General features: G+C 44.8%; 1 protein-coding gene across 1 annotated transcript in view; it reads right to left on the minus strand.

The window, feature by feature from the left end:
* LOC141096661 (vomeronasal type-2 receptor 26-like) overlaps nucleotides 1-27,825 on the minus strand; it is a 311,671-nt gene that overhangs the window by 49,691 nt on the left and 234,155 nt on the right. The window lies entirely within an intron of this gene.

The following is a 27,825-nucleotide window of genomic DNA, read 5'->3' on the forward strand; positions in this document are numbered from 1 at the left end:
AAAAAACAATAAAAGTACGCATATTTAGTATTACCGGGTCCTTAATGACCCGCCCTATAAAACTGTCCCACTAGTTAACCCCTTTAGTGAACCCCTTCAAAAAAAAAAAAAAGGCAAAAAACTATGCTTTATCATTATACCGCCGAACAAAAAGTGCAATAACACGCGATCAAAAAGACGAATATAAATAAGCATGGCACCACTGAAAAAGACATCTTGTCTTGCAAAAAATGAGCCACCATACTGCATCATCAGCGAAAAATAAAAAAGTTATAGCTCGCAGAATAAAGCAATGCAAAAATTATTATTTTTTATATAAAATTGTGTTTATTGTAAAAAAGCACCAAAACATAAAAAAATGGTGTAAATGAGGTATCGCTGTCATCGTACTGACACGAAGAATAAATCTGCTTTATCAATTTTGCCACATGCAAAACGGTATAAACGCCCCCCCCAGAAAAAGAGAAATTCCTGAATTACTGGTTTTTGTTCATTCTGCGTCCCAAAAATCGTAATAAAAAGCAATCAAAACATGTCATGTGCCCGAAAATGGTAACAATAAAAACATCAACTCGTCGCGCAAAAAATAAGACCTAACATGACTCGGTGGGCCAAAATATGGAAAAATTATAGCTCTCAAAATGTGATGCAAAAACTATTTTTACGATAAAAAGCATCTTTAAGAGTATGACAGCTGCCAAACATAAAAACCCACTATAAATAGTAAATCAAACCCCCTTTATAATAAAAAAAAGTATTTATTTCCATTTTCCCATTAGGGTTAGGGTTGGGGCTAAAATTAGGGTTAGGGTGGGGGCTAAAGTTAGGGTTGGGGCTAAAGTTGGGAATAAAGTTAGGGTTGAGGTTGGGGCTAGGGTTAGGGTAGGGGCTAAAGTTAGGGTTAGGGTTGGGGATAAAGTTAGGGTTAGGGCTAAAGTTAGAATTAGAGTTAGGGTTGGTATTAGGGTTAGGTTTGAGGTTAGGCTTATGGTTAGGGTTGGGTTTAGGGTTAGGGGTGTGTTGGGGTTAAGGTTGTAGTTAGAATTGTTGGGTTTAGGCACATCAGGGGCTCTTCAAATGTGACATCGCATCTGATCTCAATTCCAGCCAATTCTGAATTGAAAAAGTCAAACGGTGCTCCTTCCCTTTCCTAGCTCTGCCATGCGCCCAAACAGTGGTTTATCCCCACATATGGGGTATCAGAACCAATACTACTCAGGACAAATTGCACAACAACTTTTTGGGTCCAATTTCTTCTGTTACCATTGGGAAGATAAAAAATTGGGGACTAAAAGATCATGCTTGTGGAAAAAATATGATTTTTTTTATTTTCACGCCCCAGCGTTATAAACTTCTGTGAAGAACTTGGGGGTTCAAAGGGCTCACCACAAATCTAGATAAGTTCCTTGGGAGTCTAGTTTCCAAAATAGGGTCACTTGTGGGGGGTTTCCACTGTTCAGGCACATCAGGGGCTTTCCAAAGACGACATGGCGTCCGATCTCAATTCCAACCAATTTTGCGTTAAAAAAGTCAAACGGCGCTTATTACCTTCCGAGCTCTGCCATGCGCCCAAACAATGGTTTACCCCCACATTTGAGGTATCAGTATACTCAGGACAAATTGCACAATATCTTTTGGGGTCCTGTTTCCCTTGGAAAAATAAAAATTGGGGGTGAAAAGATCATTTTTGCAGGAAAAATGATTTTTTAATTTTACAGCTGTATGTTATAAACTTCTGTGAAGCCCTTGGGTGTTCAAAGTTCTCACCACACATCTAGATAAGTTCCTTGGGGGGGTATAATTTCCCAAATGGTATCATTTCTGGGGTGTTTCCACTGTTTAAGCACATCAGGGCCTCTCCAAACGTGACATGGCATCCAGCCAATTCTGCATTGAAAAAGTCAAACAGTTCTCCTTCCCTTCCGAGCTCTGCCATGTGCCCAAACAGTGGTTTCCACCCACATTTGAGGTATCAGCATACTCAGGACAAATCGCACATTAACTTTTGGGGTCCTGATTCCCTTGGGAAAATAAAAATTGGGGGTGAAAAGATCATTTTTGTGGAAAAAATATATTTTTTTAATTTTACGGCTGTACGTTATAAACTTCTGTGAAGCACTTGAGGGTTCAAAGTTCTCACCACACATCTAAATAAATTCCTTAGGGTTCTAGTTTCCAAAATGGGGTCACTTGTGGTGGGTTTCCACTGTTACTCACATCAGGGGCTCTCCAAACGCGTCATTGCGTCCAATCTCTATTCTAATCAATTTTGCGTTGAAAAAGTCAAGCAGCGCTCCTTCCCTTCTGTGCTCTGCCTTGCCCAAAAACAGTGGTCCCCCCATATATGGGGTATCAGCGTACTCAGGAAAAATTGCACAGTAACGCTTGGGTCCAATTTCTCCTGATAGCCTTGGTAAAATAAAAAAAATTGAACCTGAAGTAATGTTTTTGAGAAATAAAGTTAAATGTTCATTTTTTTAAATATTCAAAAAATTCCTATGAAGCACCTGAAGGGTTAATAAACTTTTTGAATGTGGTTTGAGCACCTTTATGGGTGCAGTTTTTAGAATGGTGTCACTTTTGGGTATTTTCTATCATATAGACCCCTCAAAGTGACTTCAAATGTGATGTGGTCCTGAAAAAAATGGTGTTGTAAAAATGAGAAATCGCTGGTCAACTCTTAGGCTAAGTGCCCACGTTGCAGAAATGCTGCAGAAATGTCTGCAGCATTTCCACAACTGCCTGCCGCGGGTAAAACGCATGCAAAATTCAAATGTATTTTCCCTTAAAACACAAGCGTTTTGCAACCGTTTTAGCTTGCAGAATGCTTGCGATTTTCCAAGCAATTTGAAGCATCGCTTGGAAAAGTGATTGACAGGTTGGACACACTTGTCAAGCATAGTGCTTGACAAGCGTGACCAACTTTTTACTATTGATGCTGCCTATGCAGCATCAACAGAAAAAGATAGGATGTTAAAAATAATTAAAAAAAATAAAAAATAGAGATATACAGTACTCACTGTTGGCCCCCTAAGTCGTCCTGCCTCTCAGCGACGCTGCCGGCAACTTCCGTTCCCAGGGATGCCTTGCCACAATGACCTCTGATGATGTAGCATCACATGAGACCACTACATCATCAGAGGTCATTCGCGCAATGCATCCCAGGGAACGAAAGATGCTGGCAGCGTGGCTGAGAGTGGGGATGACTCCGGGGGCCGACAGAAGGTGAGTATATCCCTAGTTTTTATTTTAATTCTCTTTTTACAGGAATATGGTACCCAGGGCATGGACGGGAGTCTCCTCTCCTCCAGACCCTGGGTACCTTCCGCACATGAAGCGCTCACTTTACGCATGGAGGGCATAGCCACATGCGCAAAGTGAGCATTTCAATGCAATCCTATGGTGAGAAAATCACCATGATTCCTCAGAAATAATGGACATTCTGGAAGTTTTACCGCTATACAATTCCACAATGGTAAAATCCGTAGCATGGGCACAGCAACTGCAGAATCCCAAAATTGTGCTGTTGTAAAGAAAACATGTGGGAAATGTTACTTAAGTATTTTTTGTGCCATATCTCTGTGGGCATGAATATTCAAAGTTGGAAAATTGTGAAATTTTCAAAATTTTCGCCAAATATCCGTTTTTTCCCAAATAAACGCAAGTTATATCAAAGAAATTTTACCACTAACATGAAGTTGTCATGGTTGTTTCTGGTTGGAGTGTCTGATGGCTTTTTATAACCTCTTTGTGGGGCCATGCTTTGTCGGTTATACTTTTGCCCTCGGCTTAGTGTGTCAACCTCAGTGTGCCTGTGCCTTGTGCTGTGTTCTGATTTGCTTGTATGGTTCTGACCTGGTTTGCTCCCTGTTGTGTTTTGTACTTCTGATTTGGTACTGTTTATCTGATTGTTGAGTTTTCTGACTTCTGCTCTCCCCCTGACCTTCCCTGTGAGCCTGCTCCCTTTGCACCGCGTTGCCATACCCGGTTACTGACCCCGGCTTGTCTCAGACCTTTCTTAACCATCGTGCCCCATCATTCCCTGGTGTCCCATGGCCCCCTGCTTCCTCTTCTGCCCAGAGGTATCAGTCGCATTTCCCTGTCGCCACAGACAGAGCATGCTAGGCCCCACCTCCTTCCCCTCTGACCTGTGGCCATGTGCTGCAGAGCACACTCCACTCCCGGCATGCTGTCTCTCCCAGTGCTGCTGCACTGCTCCCGACCCTCTCAGCACATGAATGGTGTGAACACTGCAGTGTCAAGTTGGACGGGTCTCCTGTCCACTGCAGTCCAGACCGTTTCATCTGCTGGTGAGTGCTTGCTTGACGCTCACCCTGACAGAAGTATAATATGTCACGAGAAAACAATGTCAGAATCACCAGGATCCATGGAAGCGTTCCAGAGTTATTAGCTCATAGAGGGACAGTGGTCAGAATTGTAAAAATTGGCCCGGTCATTAACGTGCAAACCACCCTTGGGGGTTAAGGGGTTAAGGGATAGGGGAGAGTTTCTGCCGTCTCTTGCATCCTGGATCCAGCTGCCCAGCCACCCTTCTTCCTGTCACATCGGGGGCGATAGGTCCGGGTTAGTGGCTCATCCAGTGGTAATGGCATTTGGTGGGAAGGCACTAGTAGGGTATGGTGGCTTCTGTAACAGTCCAAGGCCACTTGGGGGTGTAAGTCCTGTGAAATTAGGGGAACTAATTCAGTGCTATTAATACCTCATTCTCTGGGCTGGTGCAGTGTGACAGAGGAAGATCTGGAAGGTTGTGGGTTCTGCCTCTGCACCAGACCTATCAGCTGGTTTCTATTATATAATGTTCGAGGTGCCATGGTTGTGGCGCCCCAACTTTGTGGCAATGTTTAATAAAAGGCTGCTGTGGCCATTTTACCCAAGTCGCAGGCAGTCATGGGTTTTTTTCATGGATATTAGTTATACTGGTAAGAAGTGATGGTTACATTTGACACAACCAATAATCCCTATTTATCTTGTTATGATTAGAGACAAATGAATTGATCATCAGAAGTCAAATATGTGATGGATTTTAAGAAATTCGCAGGTCTGAGACAGTGCAAATGATTTGTGATTTTATTCAATCAAACCACCAAAAAATGCCACCTCCATTTTACACATTGCACAAGATTACATTAGCCACACTAGGTTTATAAAGCTATAAAGCTTCTATAGCTATTGTCCCGAGTGTAGAACGTCCTTCTGAGAGATCTGGGGTAGAAGATCACTATGTGTATTGGGAATTGCAGATCTTCCATTTAGCCTGTGTGTTTGTGTCCCATATTTAATGGATTTATTTTACTTTGGTGCTGAAGAGACTAACAAGCCTTCATATGCTGGTCAGAAACTTGCAGCTCCATTTTCAGCTGCTTCTGATCTGGTCATTATCTCTTTCTCTAAAACCTGGCCAGTCCCTCTCTGTCTTGCCAGTCAAAGCTTTGCTGCCTTGATCCATGGAGACGCTGTGCTGAATAGGAGTGTCACTGTGTGACTCGACCCCAACGAGTGGTCGGTCAATGAACAGGGCAACTCACACACAATAGGATGGAAAAGGCGAAAGGAATGCCGTAGTGATAGAGAATGTGGGATGGTCACCACCTCAGCGCAGCCTGAGCCTTTCCCTGCACTCCCTAACACCCTATGAAGGTCCATCCGCCTGCCGCCATCAGGAACCTAATTCCTAGTGTCACCTCTCTCTGCTCTGGCTAATGCACTGGCTGGCAAGTCGCACTAGCCTTTGCCACTGCATATACTACACACAGGGGAAAGTGGCAAACACCAAAAGGGACTGGGAGAAAAAACGCCACACTTAGCTTATATGCACCGCTGCAAAGTTCCACACTGCAGATAGCAACAGGATTCTTAACACAAAACGTGGCAGGCACCAGAGAGCTGCTTCTGCTAGGCTGGTCTCCAGAAAGGACCTGTATAACCAACAGTCAGCTGATGCATCAGGTGACTCTATAGAGGATGGTGGGAGTGGCCACAACCTACATCAGCTGATCCAGAAGCACAACAGTAACACCAGGTTGCCTGTGGGGAACAACTGACATTAACCCCCAATGGCCTGAAAGGAAAAAAGTTTTAACTTAGTGGAGCCAGAGATGCCACAAATCCAAAAATGGATCGTGACAAGGAGGTTGTTGTTGCTACTGGAGATTCGTCATCCTGCGCCGTGTGCTAATGCTAAGTGTTTGGAGCAGAGTTGTTGTAGAAGCTGTATTCTGACTAACACAGTCACAGTGAAGTTTCTCCTAACCACAGACACGCAGACAAGTTATTTTGGACAGGAACGGTACATTTACCTGATGGCACACAATGAGTTAATGTGGTGGAGTCTGGTACAGAGTCAGAGGCTGGGACATCAAACATCTAACACCAAGAATAGCTGGTCCATGACATCCAAATCTATCAAAGAAAGACCAATAAAAGATGGGGCAGGATAGGTGGGCACCAAGATGAAGGTAATATGGCTAACAAGCCTTTTGGTGCCAAAACCCCTTTATATGCTCTACTAACCACACCTTTTTACACAAAGCAGTCTCCAAAACTTTCCCGCACTTTTCCTTTAACTCTTTCCTACTCCCTTGCAGTCCCAGTGCCTTTACTTATATAGTTCAGGCCCTATAAGACAGTAAGGAGTGTGATACACCAGTCTATTACGAGAACTTAGCTCCTTTATATCCATTACCCCCTTTCCCACAATGAAGACACCAAATTATATGTGGGATAAGTGGGCTGGCCACAGCTTTATTAAGAAACAAAAATCTACCAAAACTCCATCCATGCCAATTTCCTTTCTTTCTACCGATGTCCTCATTTAACCCATAGGCCAACCACTGTATTACAGCTGGCCTTGCTGAATGCACATAATTGGGCATGAATGAGAAAACAGAACATGGAGGAAACAACGTACACCTATGCTGTATTCCCAACAACTACACCCGAAAGAATAAAAGCTTTTTAGGGCCCATGTTGTAATCCGGAGAGAAAAATGTCTGTGTCAATTTCTTTTAAGTGTACCCCATGACTTCTAAGCAAATTGGTGTTATCCTCTTCCAATTCCCTGTGTTGAACTGCTGCACTGCCCAAAGCTTGCACGTGTTTTGATATTCGCATGTTTAACAATCTTCTGGCTCTCTCTATCCCTGCAATACTCGTGGCCCCCAGCCAATTCTTTATGTGCACGATTTCTGACCACACTATAGTATATTGCTGAAAAATTCACCAAATCTAGATAAATCAGGTCGCCAACTTTTACCTTACAGAGATCATTGCCGCCAGCATGTATTATAATTACACTGGATAACTATAGGGAAAACTTGTGTCTGATGTAGTCCTCCTTCACCTTTTCGTATAACAGCTACACTGGGTATGCCTAAGCAACGACTGTCCGGGCGTGATCCCGCTCTCCTTTCTGCCCAGTGAACATATGAATGTCCTATAATAAAAACCATTCTTGTCTGTATAAGACCTGAAAGAAAAAACATGGAACTAAATAAAAGCTCAATTCCTTATGAATACATAACATACATACTAACAGGTCTGCGCACCTGGACTTATCACTACCAAATCGGGGAGGATATAGCTCCTGAAGCACTCCGATTTCCAGTGACCCAAAGCCTTGACTTCCCCAGCCATCATGCCACATGCATCCGCAGTAGTGGCTGCCCCAATTGTAAAAGGATATGCTCCAAATTCCTTTAGGGCCAAAACCAATTCTCTAATTCCTGCTTTCAGTTTAAAAGAAAATTGGTAGCTTGTCAGAGGGGAATTATCCACGTGCAACAGAAAAACCTCTCGCTTTACGTATTTCTTCACTATTCTGACCGGACAAAACTAAGCAAGTAGCCCTACCAAGCATGTCAGTCTTGGCTTTCTTAATGCAAGTTTTTATCATATTCTCTGAAACTAAAACGTTTTTGTTTAACAAACCTTTGATCAACCTTATATTAGGAGGAACCAATGCACCCGCCCTTAATGCCCCGAAAATGGCCAAGGTGAAAGCTGCCCTGTATAGCACTACCTCCTGCATATCAGTGCATACTAGTTCCCAAATTCAAAACAGTTTAATCAACAATTGGAATGTCACGGTCACATGACACGGTGTGTCTGGACGCAGCGAGTACCGCAAGGCGAACCCATGACACGCGTGACCCTGGATACACTGCCTCCAGTAGGGCGAATTTAAATAATAAAACGTGCAGCTGGATACACTGCCTCCAACTGGCGAATTTAGGTAATACATGTTATATATACAGTAGTCTGGAAATGAATTTAAATAATAAAGGGGAAACCTGGGTTACAATTACAATGGTGGGCCCTGCGATAGGGAATAGGGACGTGGAGACCTTCTGTACTCCCCTGAGCCAGTGTCCCTATACTTCTAACGTTCCCTATGCCGGTTCCGCACCGGGCGGCGCAAGCGTACCACAAACCCTGACTCGCCCCTGCACCTAAACCCTTACTAGGGAATTGGTTGGTGCGGAAACTAATCCCACCACTGCACTAAACACACATAAGGGAAAATGACAATACAGGGGGAACACCACTTAGCTTTGCTCTGTTGCGTACTCTCCTAGCATCAGAGCCCACCACCTGCGTGCATCTTCTCCTCCAACCGGATCCATCACCATAACCGGATCCATCACCCTAGTGCAGCTTTGGAGCAGAGTCCACCACCAGTTGCAGCTGCCCAGTAAACAGAGTCCCAAAGATGAGTCCAGCTTCTGCCAAAAAGTCCAGCATGCTCGAGTCCAACTTTTCTGCCAAGAAGTCAAGCATGCTTGAGTCCAGCTTTCAGCAACCAAGTCAAGAATGCTGATTGCAACTCTCACCATAGTCGCCACTCTACCAAGCCATGCAAGCACTTCCTGCTGACATCATAAACTGCGACTCCACCACGCCATGCCAGCCCTTCTTGCAGACACCAACGTTGAACTCCACCAATCCATGCCAGCACTCCTTGCAGACACCATAGCTGACTCAACCACTCTGGCTGCGCTGCCCAGGACTCGCATTCAGCTCCTACATCACCCAGGCTTGCTTCCCAAATGACGAACTAACAATATCACCAACTATCATCAAACACACCTGAAACTCTTTTATAGAGCCTCACACCTGATTTGTAATAGGTGCACATTGAAACTAAAGTGTAATACCATTCACCACCATCGGGGCAACTTAGAACAAACAACACCACGTGTAATATTTCTAATGGCCACCGGGGGCAATCAACCCACTTTGGCACCAAGCCAAAGGGAAAAAAGTTCACTTTGTCCATTTACTTGTCAGATCCACCTTGGATCATGACAGTACCCCCACCTTAATGAGGGGCCTCTGGACCCTCAAGACCACTCCACATAAGGGAAACACCTACAGCGAGGACGCCCAGATACTGGTTTCATCCCACCACCACCTGAAACTTCAGGTTTATGACAAGCGCACCGCTGGTATTGGCAATACATGTTCTGGAAGCACCACTCATCTCCACAGTGCCGACCTGGGTTTATGTATGTGTATGTTTGCTATGAGCTGATAAGACTCCACAACACACTTCCACAAGATGTTTTATGGCGGCCACCTGTTATGAATGGGTCAACAAGGAGAAAAAAGCAAAACAAGCTAAGTCACAGAAAACCAGAGAGGTTGGTAACTATGCAGATGGCAGATCCCTGATCCTGCCACACAACTAGCAGCAGCTGTGGAGTGTACCTACGATGTTCCTAGACGCTTCACCACAGCCAGAGGACTAAATAAGCCTGAAGCATGAAAAGGGGAAAACTAACTGCCCCAGAGCAGACTCCAAAGGAATAGATAGCCCCCACATATGTATTGATGGTGAAACAAGATGAAAGCACAAACACAGGCAGAAAAATTAGGCTGAGCAAACGATGGGGTCCAAACTAACTAGAAAGGAAAGAAAAGGCACTGTCTGCAACCTGCAAAAAACCCTACATAAATAATGTCCAAGACTTCTGATAGCAAAATTAACCCTGAAGTCACTAAACTTCTCCCACTATATCAGCACTCTGAAATATTCTGAGACAGAGCAAAAAGAGGCCAAACTAGTAAGGGACAAAAAGCAAATTAGCAAAATACTGATAAATAAGAGTGGAAATTCAGCACAGCCCCCAGTCGGGGCAGGCTGACCACACAAAAAACTGAATAGAGCAACAAAATCAAGTGTGAACATTAGCAGAAAAACTTAGCTTTAGATGACTGTAACAGAGCTGAAAACCAAGCGCTGACAAGCCAGAAGGAATCACCAGCAACTGAATAGGGCGTCGGCTGACTTAAATCCAATCTGAGACTCCTGAGGTCCAATCGTCATCCTCGTTCTCAGGTGGCAGATCTCCACCGATCAAATCAGCCTCACTACCTCCTGTTACCACCAGAGGGAGTATGGAAGGAGAACTCACAACTGGTGAACCAGAGAATGAACTCACAACAGTACCCCCCCTTGTAGAGGGGTCACCGAACCCTCATCCATGCCACCAGGCCGATCAGGATGGGCCCGATGAAAAGCACAAACCAATCTATTGGCATGAATATCAGTGGCAGAGACCCAAGAATTATCCTCCTGACCATAACCCTTCCATTTGACCAAATACTGGAGTCTCCGTCTAGCCAAACGAGAATCCAATATTTTCTCTATCTCAGATTCCACATTGCCTTCAACCAACACAGGGTCAGGAGATGCTGCCATAGGAACTACTGGCTCAACAAACCTCTTCAACAGAGATTTGTGAAATATGTTATGGATCTTGAACGTAACTGGAAGAGCCAATTGAAACGAAACAGGATTAAGTATTTCCAAAATCTTATAAGGACCAATAAATATTGGCTTAAATTTAGGAGATGCAACCTTCATAGGAATATTCTTAGACGACAACAAAACCATATCACCCATTTTAAACCGGGGACCAATGGTCCTATGCCGGTTGGAAAATCGCTGGGCCTTTTCCTTAGAGAGTGACAAATTATCCACCACTTGGTCCCATATCTGCTGCATTCTCTTAACCACAGTGTCCACACCTGGGCAGTACAAAGATTCCACTTGCCCTGAAGAGAATCGAGGATGAAACCCAAAATTACAGAAAAAGGGTGACATCAGAGTGGCAGAACTAGCTCTATTGTTCAGCGCGAATTCGGCCAAGGGCAAAAATGAGACCCAATCATCCTGATCAGCAGAAATAAAACATCTCAAATAAGACTCCACGGTCTGGTTTGTTCTCTCAGTCTGTCCATTGGTCTGGGGATGAAATGCAGAGGAGAAGGACAACTGAATTCCCAGATTGGAACAAAAGTTTTTCCAGAATCTGGAAACCAACTGGACTCCTCTGTCGGACACAATGTTCTCAGGAATCCCATGCAACCGAGCCACCTGTTGTAAAAACAAGGGCACCAACTCAGCGGAAGATGGCAACTTTGGGAGTGGTACAAGATGGACCATCTTCGATAATCTATCACAAATCACCCAGATAACAGTCATTATCTGAGAGACAGGAAGATCAGAAATAAAATCCATTGAGATATGGGTCCATGGCCTCTTGGGCACCGGCAAGGGCATCAGCAACCCACTAGAACGAGAACAGGGTTTAGACCGAGAACAAGTCCCACAGGACTGTACAAAATTCCTGACGTCACGAGATAAGGCAGGCCACCAAAAGGACCGACTCACCAAATCTCTGGTACCAAAAATACCTGGATGACAAGCCAATGCAGAGCAATGAATTTCAGACATCACTCTCTTTCTCCACTTGTCAGGAACATACAATTTTCCCATAGGGTAACGCTCAAGTTTATCCTCCTGAAATTCCTCCAGGGCACGTCTCAAATTGGGCGAAATGGCAGAAAGAACTACCCCTTCACCTAGGATGGTAGTAGGCTCGTTCACACTAAGAGAATCGGCAAAGAAACTCCTAGAAAGGGCGTCTGCCTTAACATTCTTAGTGCCCGGAAGAAAAGAGACCACAAAATTAAAACATGTAAAAAGCAAGGCCCATCTAGCCTGTCTAGGATTCAACCGTTTGGCTGACTCCAGATAAATCAAATTCTTGTGATCGGTGAGGACCACAACTTGATGTCTAGCTCTCTCCAACCAATGTCTCCACTCCTCAAATGCCCACTTCATGGCCAACAATTCCTGATTCCCCACGTCATAGTTGCTTTCAGATGGGGAGAACTTTCAGGAAAAGAAGGCACAGGGATTCATATTAGAAGTCACAGGGACTTTTTGGGACAAAACAGCTCCTGCACCAGTCTCAGAAGCATCTACCTCCACCTGAAATGGAAGTGAGACGTCAGGTTGCCGTAAAACTGGAGCTGAAGTAAATCTCTGCTTAAGCTCCTGAAATGCTGAGATAGCCTCAGGAGACCAATTCAGCACATCAGCGCCCTTCTTGGTCAGATCAGTCAGTGATTTGACAATACCAGAAAAATTACCTACAAATTTATGATAGAAATTAGCAAAACCCAAAAACTTCTGGAGGGCCTTCAAAGAAGTAAGCTGAACCCAATCATAAATGGCCTTTACCTTGGCCGGGTCCATTTCAATAGTCAATGGAGATAAGATTAATCCCAAAAATGAAATCCTCTGTACACCAAAGAGGCATTTCGATCCCTTAACAAACAGGGAATTCTCCCTCAAAATCCGGAACACAGTCCGGACGTGTTCCACATGAGAATCCCAATCACTGGAAAAGATCAGAATATCATCCGGATAGATGATCAAAAACTTATCCACAAGGTCATGGAAAATATCATTCATAAAGGACTGGAAGACAGAAGTGGCATTAGTGAGCCCAAAAGGCATCACCAGGTACTCAAAATGTCCCTTCAGAGTAATAAACGCCGTCTTCCATTCATCCCCGTGCTTGATGCGAATAAGATTATACGCACCCCTGAGGTCAAGCTTAGTAAACCAGCAGGCACTCTTAACTCTGGAGAATAAATCAGACATCAGAGGTAACGGGTACTGATATTTAACCGTCATCTTGTTATGGGAACGATAATCAATACACGGTCTTAGGCTACTTTCACACTTCAGGTTTTCGGCGTCAGGCGCGATCCGGCGTCATGCCGGAACGCCGGAACCGGCAAATGTTTAGTAAAACCGGATGTGACGGATCCAGTTTTCTGCCGGATCCGTCTTTTTCTTGACAGACAAAACCGGATCCGTCTCATCCGGTCCATCCGTTTTTCTATCCGTTTTTCGACGGATTACGCCGGATCCGGTTTTTAAAATTGACCCTTGTGGCCTTCCGAACGGGATTGGCTACTGGAAAACTATATATAGTATGTTCCTACAGCCCTTCTTTGACAGGTTGTAGAGGAGAAAGTGCAGGTTGGAGAGAAGAGCAAGTTACTGGCGAAGATGGATGTTGTCATTGGAAATATTTTGAAGAATTTGGCGGATTTTATAGCGGAGGCGAATTGTTTGAGGGTGATTGTTCTGGAGGAGAGAGCGAGACAGCAGCGCATCAGGCATCGTAGACGACGTTTGTGGATCCACCCCATCACAGCCAAGAGAATGACGCGTGGGGTCTATTCTACACTCTGCATGGACCTTCGACGAAACCCGGATAAATTTTTTGGATATGTTAGGATGAAAATGGAGAATTTTGATTACTTGGTGGAGCGCATTGCACACCTCATAAGAAAAGCGGACACCTATTGCCGCTTCTCTGTTTCACCCACAGAGCGTCTGATGGTGACTTTAAGGTAAGCCACATTTATTGGATGTGCTCGCATCAGAGCACACTTTCACTGCAGTCTTGTTGGTGGTAGTTTGTATCTCCAAGTGTTATAGCTCAGTTTTGGTATGTAATGCTGTGATTTAAAACTAATTTATTGTTTTTTAATTCCCCACAGATTTCTTGCAACTGGAGAATCCCTTTCGTCACTGCATTTCCAGTACAGACTCGGGATTTCCACCATATCTGGAATAGTGAAGTACACATGCCGTGCACTGTGGGACTCCTTAGCTGAAGAGTTTTTACCAGAGCCCACAACAGAGAGGTGGATTGAAATTGCTGACAAGTTTCAACAGATATGTCAGTTTCCCAACTGCTTGGGCGCTGTGGACGGGAAACATATCCGCATTGTAAAGCCAGCTGGATCGGGATCGGAATATTTCAATTACAAGAAATATTTTTCAATTGTCCTCATGGCCATCGCTGACGCGGAATACAAATTTATTGCGGTTGATATTGGGGCCTATGGCCGCTCCAATGACTCTCAAGTTTTCAAACTGTCTGCCATGGGGCGTAAACTGTATGGAAACACCTTCCAGTTCCCACCACCTAGACCGCTGCCGCAAACATCTGGTCCACCTATGCCATTTGTCTGTGTAGGGGATGAAGCCTTCCAGCTGTCAGAACACCTTTTGAAACCGTATTCTAGCAGAGGATTGACAAGACCAAAACGCATTTTTAATTACCGCCTCACAAGAGCAAGAAGAATGGTTGAATGTACCTTTGGTATTCTGACAGCCAAATGGCGGGTCCTATTGACTGCGATCAACCTCAAGACAGAAACTGTGGACGAGGTGATCAAAGCGTGCGTGGTACTCCACAATTTTGTTATCTGCAAGGAACCCATTTCCATTGAGGACACCTCTGAAGAAACCACCTTGCAAGATTACCATGACATTACCACTAGAAGTTCTGTGACGGTTTCAGTAATGAGGGACAATTTTGCACTATACTTTATGTCACCTCAAGGCAGAGTACACTGGCAGGATGACAGAGTGTGAAAGATTTGTGCCCAACCAAACTTGTGTACCTTCTGTACCAACAGTATATACCTTTGCCAACCAAAGTTGGCTATCTTGTCATGGTCTCTATTTTTAGCTTTAGGCCACAGGTGTGTACCTGGTTGTGTTTTATGCAAAGTATTTCACCTTTTAACAAAAGTTGTGTACATTGTTATGAAATCGCCAACAATAAACACAACTTTTTAGGTGAAATACTGTGCTTCAAACACAACCAGGAACACAACTGTGGCAAAAAGCTAAAATTTACCCACAGTTATATACCTAGTTTTGAATACCATTTCACCTTTTAAATACCTTGTATTTAACCTTTTTCGCCGCAGAAAGAAATGACAGACAACCAGTGTAAAATAATTTAACTTTTATTGAAAAATGTTTTTTTTAGTAAACTTTTTTAAAATTTTAATAAACTTGTTTAATAAAGCTTTGAAACCATAAAACTGGTCATTTTTATTTAAATACACACATTATAAATCTGTGTAGTGTGTGGTGGAAATACTGATGTAGGGGCTGTGGGACAATTCGACACTGGGAGTGTGGAGAGAGGACTGGGATCGTGGTGGGGAAGGAACAGTTAGAGGTGAAGGTGTGGAAAAAACTACAGAATGGGTGGACATGTGGGAAGCAGAAGAGGTGGTGGGTGGTGGAGTGGAGGGTTGGGCAGGGACTGTAGGAGCAGATGATGTTGATGGCAAGTTGTATGGGGAAGGAGTTTGGTACGGGGCAGGTTGCTGGAAGTGGGGAGATGTCTGGTACGGGGCAGGTTGCTGGAAGTGGGGAGATGTCTGGTACGGGGCAGGTTGCTGGAAGTGGGGAGATGTCTGGTACGGGGCAGGTTGCTGGAAGTGGGGAGATGTCTGGTACTGGGGAGGTTGCTGGTACTGGGGAGTTTGCAGGTACTGGGGAGGTTGCTGGTACTGGGGAGGTTGCTGGTACTGGGGAGGTTGCTGGTACTGGGGAGGTTGCTGGTACTGCGGAGGTTGCTGGTGCTGGGGAGGTTGCTGGTGCTGGGGAGGTGGATGGTGCTGGGGAGGTGGATGGTGCTGGGGAGGTGGATGGTATGTAATAGGAGGGGGAGGATGGAAAGTGGCTGGAGGGGGTGTAGATGTAATAGGAGGGGGAGGATGGAAAGTGGCTGGAGGGGGTGTAGATGTAATAGGAGGGGGAGGATGGAAAGTGGCTGGAGGGGGTGCAGGTGGAGGAACTACTGTGGTGGGAGGAGGAGGTTGGGAGGTAACTTGCTGGAGAGCAGCGTGGCATGAATGCATTACATGCATCTGCTGGGCAGGAGAGAGCGTTTCCATGCGCTCCACAACAGACCTGAAAAAGGTGTGGTTTGGCGAAGATCTTGCTTCTGAATGCATGGTTTGCAGAAGTGTCTTCACCTCCAGAATGCTGGAGTTGATCTGCTGATAGCCTGTGGAGATTTGCTCTGACAAGACTTTTAGACAGTTCTGGAAAGATGCATTCAGATGCAAGAACTCTGGCGCATAAGTCTTTTCCTGACCCCTCTGCCGCTGCCGCCCAGTACCCGCAAGTGTACTAGAGGTGGCAGGGGCAGAAGGGTGGGGTAAAGGGAAAGCGATCTCCTCACCAGCAGCTTCATGTAATGTAGGCGGCCACGATGCTCCTGTGCTGGTGGATGGGACAGATGGGTCGAATGTGTGGGAAGGCTAGGAAGGTGCAGATGTACCGGGGCGGTCGAAGTGTCCCTCGGTGCCGGTCTCCTCAGGGATCGCCTCAGAAGGGTCCAATCGTGCAGGCTCCCGAGTGCTGCTCACCATGCTGTGGAATAAAGAGAAAAAAAAACAATTAAAATAGTGACATGGTATGGCCCTGGCTGAAAAAAAAAAGTTACATCTAAACATTTTTTTGTCACATGTGGTGTGTAATATTTACCTTCTGGTGAGCATTGTCTACCAGAGGAACGACAGGGCTTGTGCGTACTTGTACTTGCTCCTGCGTCCTCCAGATCCACTCGGGGCCCGCATCTCTTTATTGAACTCCTTCCTGAAACGATCCCTCACAGACCGCCACCGCTTCACAATTCTCTCCCCTGAAACGAGAAAGGACAAAGTGGTTAGTATACAACATCAGTGTTTCCCAACCTCCAGTCCTCATGGTCCCCAGGGGTCATGTTTTCAGGATTTCCAAAGTAAATAGAAATCCTGAACACATGATCCGTGGGGACCACGAGGACTGGAGTTCGGGAAACACTGGTTTAAATCAAGCAACCGGTACTGTATATACTTACGCTCTTTAATCTGGGCCCGAGCTTCGAGGTCCTCCCAGCGGTCCACAAGGAGCGAACAGATTTCCTCCCAGAGTCGTCGGGTAACGATCAGGTCAGCGTGGCGTCGGTCAGCCATATTCCAGAGCGGCTCCCTTTCTCTGACGAGATCGATGAGGCGGTCCACATCAATCCCTCCATCCTCACCGTCAGAGTCGGGAGCACGCTGTGAAGGCTGTTAAAGAAAAAGACAAAAATAACATAATTAGCCTCCACAAAAGAAATGAAATAAAAAGTGCAAAAAAAACAAAGCAAAAATATTTATACTTACACGCTGGTGACCGCCGCGTTGCTGTCGCCGATGACCCTGGGAGGCACTGCGAGGACCTCTTGGCCGAGCACCAGATTGGGAAGACTAGAGAAGAAAACAAAAAATGTTATGTCTTTGGATGTAGGCATTTGTTTGCTGTGTGTGGTCTGCAGAACATTGTTTTCTATGTGTTGTGTGTAGTGTGATGTTGTGTTTCTGCGTTTGATGCAAAAAACTTACCAATTGTGAGCCCACTCCAAGTGTCTGTCCACCCCTTCCTTCTTCTTCTGGGAGCTCCTCTTCATCTTGTGATTCCTGTTTTGAAATAAAAGGCAATGAATACACATATATTACAGAGATGATGGATTTTGGAAATAAAAACTTACCGTCAAACGCTGACGATGCGAGGGAGGGCTCCCTGAAGATGTGCAGTCTGCCTCATGGCCAGACTCCTACTCCCCCGCAGCACACCTGCCACTCACACCTGGAGGAGGAGGGGACAGGAATATCGAGGAAATGTACACTCGCTGGTCGCCTTCCTCCAAACGACCAGGAGGGGGCGGCCTCTTCGGTGGTATAGAAGATTTGGCTTCAGCCCCGCGGACTATAACACCAGTCTGCTCACTACAGGGACGTACCCCTTCACCTTGGGGAACCCCAGACAGCACCATGGGGATCACCAACTCCACCCACCTGTCTGGGTACGTCCGCCTGTATGAACAAGTCCCTCTCCCCAGCAGCGACTCTAGGGGTCACTTTGCCACAGCCGCAGGAATATGGAGGAAAAATACACTCTCTGGTTGCCTCCACACGACCAGGAGGGGGCGGCCTCTTCGGTGTATAGAAGATTTGGCGTGAGCCCCGCGGACTATACACCAGTCTGCTCACCACAGGGATGTACCCCTTCACCTCGGGGAATACCAGGCAGCTCCATGGGGCACCAACTCTTCCCACCTGCCTGGGTACCTCCGCATGCATGAGCAAGTCCCGCTCCCCAGCAGTGACTCTAGGGTCTTTTTGCCAGACCACAGGCGCCATTTGATTTTCTGGTTGAGCCCAAGGAAAGGCCCCAGACCCTGAAACTACTGCTGCAGCGGCTCTAACACACCATGCCGCTCCCCACTCACCTCAGTGAGGCCCGGCAGCAATTACTCACAGGTCTCCACATGGCCAAGGCGCACCAAAAAAAAAAAGTAGGGTTGGTGATAATGTCACGGTCTTGTGAGTCTGGACGCAGTGAGTACCGCAAGGAGAACCCATGACACGCATGACCTTGGATAAACCGCCTCCAGTGGGGCGAATTTAAATAATAAAATGTGCAATTGGATACACCGCCTCCAACTGGTGCATTTAGGTAATACACGTTATATATACATGTCATGATTTGTAGTTTTGCTCTGTCCAGTATTTTGTATAATATGTCATTTAATTTTCCTCTGGTTGTATTTGCTGTAAATTAACCATGTTTCCTTCCCCCAATACTTTGCAATGTCTTGTGATGCACCTGGACCATAATCTAATTTAGGCTTGTGTCAACAGCTAGTGGGATTTTGGCTATTGTTTTCCTAAGCAGAAGATAACCTACAATACACATCCTGTAGACTCAGTGGAGCCCTTACATTTCTAGAATCTTCTGATGGACCAAACCATTGAATAGTAGGTGTGACCCCTTCCCCCCTTCTGATGGGATTATCCCAGGAGCCCTGACAATACATTCTTCTTTTAAGATCAGTTGTGATTTGAGTGCAGATGTGGAAGGAGTCACGAAATGAGTTGAGGCAAGCTCGTGACGCTCGTGGGATTGTGCGGAATCCTGTGGACTATTGCAAGGATTATTGTTATCGTATCTGGCACAAGGACTATCGTGAGGTGCCCGGATTTGTATCCATTGTTTTGACTTATTGTGGACTTCTCATGGACTCCAAGGACATTATGGATATTTGATGTTGTATGCTCCATGCCTTTATAAATCTCATTGGATCATCCCTCGGCCTGTTGTCCCTTCTTGCTCTGTCGTATACCCCGTCACAATACAGTAGTCTGGAAACCCTGCCTTCAGTAAGGCGATTTTAAATAATAAAGGGGAAACCTGGGTTACAATAACAATGGTGAGCCCTGCGATAGGGAATAGGGATGTGGAGACCTCCTGTACTCCCCTGAGCCAGTGTCCCTGCACTCCTAACGTTCCCTATGCCGGTTCCGCACCGGGCGACGCACGTGTACCACAAACCCTGACTCGCCCTGCACCTAAACCCTCACTAGGGAATTGGTCGGTGCGGAAACTAATCCCACCACTGCACTAAACACACAAGGGAAAATGGCAATACAGGGGGAACACCACTTAGCTTTGCTCTGTTGCGTACGCTCCTAGCAACAGAGCCCACCACCTATGTGCATCTTCTCCTCCAACCGGATCCATCACCATAACCAGATCCATCACCCTAGTGCAGCCTTGGAGCAGAGTCCACCACCAGTTGAAGCTGCCCAGTAAACAGAGTCCAAAAGATGAGACCAGCTTCTGCCAAAAATCCAGCATGCTCGAGTGCACCTTTTCTGCCAAGAGGTTAAGCATGCTTGAGTCCAGCTTTCAGCAACCAAGTCCAGCATGCTGAGTGCAACTCTCACCATAGTCGCCACTCTATCAAGCCATGCAAGCACTTCCTGCTGACACCATAAACTGCGACTCCACCACGCCATGCCAGCCCTTCTTGCAGACACCAACGTTGAACTCCACCAATCCATGCCAGCACTCCTTGCAGACACCATAGCTGACTCAACCACTCTGGCTGCACTGCCCAGGACTCGCATTCAGCTCCTACATCACCCAGGCTTGCTTCCCAAATGATGAACTAACAATATCACCAACGATCATCAAACACACCTGAAACTCTTTTATAGAGCCTCACACGTGATTTGTAATACTGGCACATTAAAACTAAAGTGTAATACCATTCACCACCACCAGGGCAACTTAGAGTAAACGACACCACATGTAATAATTCTAATTGCCTCCGGGGGCAATCAACCCACTTTGGCACCAAGCCAAAGGATAAAAAGTTCACATTGTCCACTTACTTGTCAGATCCACCTTGGATCATGACATGGAATACTATTGGGCGGCATTTGTCAGGAGCCTCCTCTTTATGCCATCCTTTCAATATTTGCCTAACCTCGAAAAACTTTTTCAAATCAGTTTTGCCATATAACTTCAGAAAAACACCAAAACTGTTAGATATATACCCACCTTACTTGCTGATGTGCCTGCATGCTTAAATCCTCTAAATAGTCCAAAGTTACCATCAATATTGAGGCTGAGTCCTTCGGTAAACTCATTTCCATGCAGCATAACCACTCACTCCACGCTTTTGAATGGCCATGCCAAGTTTCCTCCATAACCGACTTTCTTATTAAATTGACAAGTTCCTTTATACCAACATCCATAAGAAACTGGGGCATAAGTGCCTTACTGGCTGTGCTAGTGAATGTAGTTCCCTGAACGCTTTTATCTGTGAACCGGATAATGCGTTAGCTAACAGGTTTTGCTTCTCTGGCACATATTTGGCTTTAAACAATATATTGTAATGCAAATATCTCAAAACCATGTGCCTCAGTAATGCGAATACCGGTGGTGGCGCTGATGTCTATGAGTTGACCATTGCTACCACAGCGCTAATGTTTGTCCAGAAACAAATCCTTTTATTGTAAAACATTTGGCACCAAAGCTCTATCGCTACTACTATAGGGAAGAATTCCAACTGTGTCAGGTTTCTAGACACCACCATCTCTTTCCAATAAGGAGGCCAAGAGTTACGACACCAATAATTTCCAAAAATAGCAGCAAAACTCTCACTATCCGCTGCATCTGTAAAAAGGCTGAGGTCATCACTAGATACCTCCTCCTCCTGGAACAATGTTCTACCATTAAAGGTTTGTAGAAAATCAAATTGCCAAATCTTCTTTGATATTGCCTGTAACCCTGACACAGTGATGTGACGGAGACTCTCCTCTAGTCGCCAATGAAAGTCTCCTTGGGAAAGCTCTGCCATTGGCATTAACTTACAAGCACGGTGGCAGCACGGTGGCAGCACGGTGGCTCAGTGGTTACTCATAGAGTCCTGGGTTCGAATCCCACCTAGGACAACATCTGCAAGGAGTTTGTATGTTCTCCCTGTGTTTGCGTGGGTTTCCTCCGGGCACTCCGGTTTCCTCCCACACTCCAAAGACATACTGATAGGGAATTTAGATTGTGAGCCCCATCGGGGACAGTGATGAAAATGTGTGCAAACTGTAAAGCGCTGCGGAATATGTTAGCGCTATATAAAAATAAAGATTATTAAGCAAAGACCAAATAAAACCTGCAACTGACGTAAAGTTACGTTTTTGGCACTACTGACCTGAAATTTGCTGTCCTTAAGTTTCTCCACTTTTTCCAAAGGTAACCTGAAAACCATCCTGCCGGTATCAAATTCAATGCCCAATAAAGTCAAACACGTGCATGGGCCCTCAGTTTTCTCAGCTGACAATGGGACCCCTAGATCAGACATTAAACAACTGAACGTATGCAACAAATACCGACACACGGCAGAATCGACCAGACCGACAAACAAGAGAGCGCCTAAGTAATGTGTTATTGATGAAATGCCTGTCTCACGTCTGAGTATGCATTCCAGGAAGGAACTAAAGAGTTCAAAATAGTAACACGATATCGAGCACCCCATCACCAAACACATGTCAACAAAAACCTCGCAATCAATGTGACAGGCTAATAAATGAAAACACTCAAAACCTGAAAGCGGCTTCTATGTCTGATTTAGACAATAAGGCTCCTCTACCAGCCTTTTGTGCAAAGAAAATCACTCTATCTAATGATGTGCAGTATATTTATCCACTATGTCTTCCTTTGCAATTCCCTCATTGACTGATGACCCTGGAGGGAAGGTCAAATGATGAATGAAGCAGAATTCACCTGCCTCTTTATAAGCCACCAGACCCAAGGGTGACATCTTTAAATTATCAAATGGTGGATGTTTAAGAGGACCTCCCATTCTTCCCAACTCCACTACCTTCAACAATTTTTCTTTGACTATCTGAACCTGCTCCCTAGCTGACTTTAATTTGGCACAGAAAAAGGATGCCAGCGAAAAAGAAGAGGGGATAAAAAGTCCCTCACAAAACTCATGTTGCAGTACCTTTGCTTCCTCCTTCTTAGGGTAATGTTCTGCCCACCATAGGAGTATCCTACTTTTCACCGGTGTTCTCCATTGTACTGGAGTAGTCCACTCTGGGACCCTGCCTCTGTTCCTTGATGCAACGAATCGTCGAATGGGTCCCTCCACAGATGGAGCATTCATGTCAGAACTTGCATTTTGCTTAGAAAAGACATTGTCCTTCATTAAACAACCAGCTTGATCCGATAGGTTTGGGGGATGACACCACCCTTGTCTGACCAGCAGGGGGGTATGGTGATTCCAAGAAAGGAACGCTGTGGTGGTCATTGAGCCAAAACCAGCTGGATCCACACATCCGTTGCTTTCACAGTCCAACCTATATTCGGACATAATGCCAGACGACGATGAAATTCTTCATCATGTCTCCACCATGCCGTTCCCCAGAGCAATTTATGGGTGATAAAAATTGTGTCAATGTAAACCATAAACTCCGGGCCCTTCTCTGGCTGCACATGACAAATCTCGTGTGCTAACACCAAGAAGACTTGCGGCCAATTTCCATATGTCTTTACTGTTAAATATTAATTATTGTTCATGGATTTATTCTTATTCCGCTCAATTCTTTACTGAGCACATTGCCTTTCGCTGACAGTCCATATCTCATTTCTGTATATTTAGGTCATAGTAAATATCAACACCATATAGAAAGAACATATGCTCTGTGGGATGTATATAACACCTGCCCCACAGGAAGGGGGGCGCCTCGCTCTTCTTCACTCTCTTAGGACACACTCCGTTTACACTTTACTCTGACACTAGGTTGAATGAACAGCTGGTATGTAAGTTAATCACTTGTTGCTTCCAGAGATGCCTGTGATAGAGACAGGTGCCATTTACCATTCAGGATCCCAGGAAAGATGGACAAACGGACAATCTCTTTGTAACTATTTCTTAAGATTTTCTATTTTGTTGCAATGATGCTTTTTGGTGGACAATCCAATATACCACTACATTTTTTAATAAGAAACATTGTGACATTTTCTTTAGAATATCACATCTGGTAACCAGTCTTGAATAAATATACAAAAATAAGTATATTTTTTACATTTACTACTTTAGGTGTTTTATCTCCTCTCTCAAAAGAATGTTCCTTGTCGATAGTCACCTGGTCAATTTATGCACAACAACACCTAATGTGGTGTTAACTAGTGGTGCTAATGATAACTAGTGTAACTAGTGGTCCTGATGATCATATTAACTATGGATGTTTCATCTGAGCCCCCTTTTACCTTTACTTCAAACCACAGCTCAGTGTAAAACAGACAAGGTTAATTCCATTCTTACCAAACAAATCCTGTATTTAATTATTGTCCTACCAATTTATAGGGTTAGCATGTGTTTGTTGTTCTATCATATTCTTACCCTTGAGCGTTTTATTATTGTATCTCCTCCTCCTCCTTATTTTTTGTTAGGACAATTGGGCTTATTTACCTGTATTAATGATATGTATTATTCATATTTTAGCCATTACCTTCACCCATATGTCATCATTACATTGATTATATTGAACTTCGGAAGTACCGGCACCTTTATATAGGATATGTTTTTCTTAAGTTTCCCATTTGCCTAGTAACCGCCCTGTTTGCGTTCCAGTGACTGAAAGTTCCAGTCAAGTGACTATGATGCAAACTCTGTGGTGCCTTTTATTGAAGGGGTGATAACAATTCAGACTAAATGGCCTGAAAAATCATGTGACGGGCGCTCCAGGAACCGGAAGCACAATACACAAGCACTGGGCGCTTTGGACACATTGAAGGGGAGGCCCAGAAACCACAGCAGTGTGCGTTCCATGGACCGAAAGCGCCGTATATAAGCCTGAAGCGTCCGCCTGCATCATGGAGGAGATTATACTCTACCATGTTATATCGAGGGCTTTCTTAACAGGAAATTGAGAGTTTTTCTGAGCATCGTCTCCCATATAAATCTGCCCTGTCCTTCCTTTCACTCTCTGCAGACTGGCATAGAGAGTGGAGGGACCACGTCTCTATAGCACTTAGCACTTTATCTCCTATTACAAGCGAGTCCCCTGGTGATTATGAATGAAACGCATTGGGACACCACCTGAGGGAGAGTGCAGGGCATGGTTAGCACAGGGGTAGTTGTGGACTGCCCTTGTCAGGGCGGAGTCTGAGGAATAGGCCATTGTTAGCCCCATAGGGACCGACAGGGTATTGTCCGTACCACGAATTGACTGAGGATCAATCTACAACACAAGATTTACTACTCCCCCCTCCATACAGTCATCTGATTGGGTGAAAACGTTTCTTTTATTTTCTACTCACAATTGATTTCTCTGTATGTGACCATTACTGGCAGTGACATCATGCTGCCACATATGTTATACTCCTCTGATGCCATGCAGCCAGGATTACACAGCCGGTATTTGGTGACTAGGCGCAATCTATCGGAGCACAGGTTTCTTGTATTCATATAGATTCTGATCCTGGCAACTGCAGGTTGAATCCTTTTTATCCTGGGTCGGGGTTTTTCCCACAGTTGTCTCATTGATCATAATCTACCGTGAATAAAACCCCACCTTTTTGCACATTAACCCCTTAGTGAGAGCCAGTTTGCATGTTAATGACCGGGCCAATTTTTACAATTCTGACCACTGTCCCTTTATGATGTTATAACTCTGGAACGCTTTAATGGATCCCACTGATTCTGAGAATATTTTTTCGTGACATATTGTACTTCATGTTAGTGGTAAAATTTCTACGATAAGTCTTGTGTTTATCTATGAAAAAAACGGAAATATGGCGAAAATTTTGAAATTTTAAAACTTTAAATTTTTATGCCCTTAAATCAGAGAGATGTGTCACAAAAATTTCTTAATAAATAACAGTTCCCACATGTCTACTTTACATCACCACAATTTTGGAAGCAAAATTTTTTTGTTAGGAAGTTATAAGGGTTAAAAGTTGACCAGCTATTTCTCATTTTTACAACAAAATTTACAAAACCATTTATTTAGGGACCACATCATATTTAAAGTCATTTTGAGGGGTGTACATGACAGACAATACCCAAAAGTGGCACCATTCTAAAAACTAGACCGCTCAAGGTGCTCAAAACCACATTCAAGAAGTTTATTAACCCTTTAATTGCTTCACAGGAACTAAAGCAATGTGGAAGGAAAAAATTAACATTTAACTTTTTTTTGCAAAAAATTTACTTCAGAACCAATTTTTTTTATTTTCACAAGTGTTAAAAGAGAAAATGAACCACAAAATTTGTTGTACAATTTCTCCTGAATACGCTGATACCCCATATGTGGGGGTAAACCACTTTTTCAGCACACGGCAGAGCTTGCAAGGGAAGGAGCGCCGTTTGACCTTTTCAACGCAGAATTGGCTGGAATTGAGATCGGATGCCATGTTGCGTTTGGAGAGCCCTTAATGTGCCTAAACAGTGGAAACCTCCAACAAGTGACCCCATTTTGGAAACTAGACCCATTAAGGAACTTATCTAGATGTGTGGTGAGAACTTTGAACCTTCAAGTGCTTCACAGAAGTTTATAACGTAGAGCCGTGAAAATAAGAAATCCATTTTTTTCCACAAAAATGATCTTTTCGCCCCCAAATTTTTATTTTTACAAGGGTAACAGGAGAAATCATACCCCCACAGTTGTTGTATAATTTGTTCCGAGTACGCTGATACCTCATATGTGGGGGGGAACCACTGTTTCGGCACATGGGACAGCTTGGAAGGGAAGGAGTGCCATTTTGGAATGCAGACTTTGATGGAATGGTCTGCGGGCATCATGTTGCATTTGCAGAGCCCCTGATGGGCCTAAACAGTGGAAATCCCCACCAAGTGACCCCATTTTGGAAACTAGACCCATTAAGGAACTTATCTAGATGTGTGGTGAACACTTTGAACCTTCAAGTGCTTCACAGAAGTTTATAACGTAGAGCCATGAAAAAAAAAGTCTTTTTTATTTCCACAAAAGTGATTTTTTAGACCCAATTTTTAGACCCCCAAAGTTGGTAAATAGTGGAAACCCCTCAATTCTTGCTCCAACCCTAACCCCAACACACCCCTAACCCTAATCCCAATCCTAACCTTAATCCCAACCCTAATCCCTAAACCTAATTCTAACCCTAATCCTAGTTCACCCTAACCCTAATTCTAACCCTAGCCCTAACCCGAGCCCTAACCCTAGCTCACCCGTAACCCTAGCCCAAACCCTAACCCTAGCTGTTATGATTGAGTCACCGTAGGAGGCAAAAATAGAAATGCTAGCTAAGTCCAGAAAACCAGAGAAGTTGGCAGCTATCGGATTGCAGACCCCTGAACCTATCAACACAACTAGCAGTAGCCGTGGGGGGGCTCCTACGATGCCCTAGGCCCCTCGATCACAGCCGGAGGACTACATAGCCTAAAGACAGAAAGGGAAATCTAAACGGCCCCAGAGCAGACCCCAAAGCAAAAGGCAGCCCCCCACATATAATGACGGTGAAGCAAGAAGAAAGAACAAAACACAGACAGAAAGATAGACTGAGCAAAGATGGGGCCCAAGCTAGCTTAGATAGGAAAGGACAGGAAGGCTGCTGTCTGCAATCCGTGAAAAAACCCTATGAAAATAAGAGCCAACAAACTGACAGTAAAAAAGGCCCTGAAGACGCTAGGCTTCAAAAAAGGCTATGTCAGTACTCAGGAATATTCTGAAGACAGAGCAACAGGCAAAAGGGGATTAGGGGATTCAGCTCACCCCAGCAGGGAATGGCAGAATCCAGAAAAGCAAGGAAAACAAAACACTAATGCAAAAAGGCAAAGCAGAAATCTTAGCTTTAGATGAGCAGGAATCAGACTGGTTTCCTAGAAGTCCACAGAGAAATCACCCGCAGGCCAGAAGGGCGTCGGCAGCCTTATATCCAGTCACTAACTCCACTCAGCCAGTCATCATCATCAGCCCCAGGTGTTTGACAATCAGGCTCACTACCTTTCTCCACCAGAAGAGGGAGTTCCTCGGGCCTCAGTAGTGAAGGGGAAAATGAACTCACAACAGTACCTCCCCCTTGAGGAGGGGTCAACGAACCCTCAACCACGCCACCAGGGCGATCAGGGTGAGCCCGATGAAAGGCACGCACCAATCTTTTGGCATGAATATCAGAGGCAGAGACCCAGGAATTATCCTCCTGACCATAACCCTTCCACTTAACCAAATACTGGAGTCTCCGTCTAGCCAGACGGGAATCCAGTACTTTCTCTACCTCATATTCCATGTTACCTTCAACCAATACAGGGTCTGGAGGTGCAACCCCCG

This window comes from Dendrobates tinctorius, unplaced genomic scaffold, assembly GCF_039654945.1.
Source record: "Dendrobates tinctorius isolate UK_male_01 unplaced genomic scaffold, ASM3965494v1 ptg000077l, whole genome shotgun sequence".
Classification (NCBI taxonomy): domain Eukaryota; kingdom Metazoa; phylum Chordata; class Amphibia; order Anura; family Dendrobatidae; genus Dendrobates; species Dendrobates tinctorius.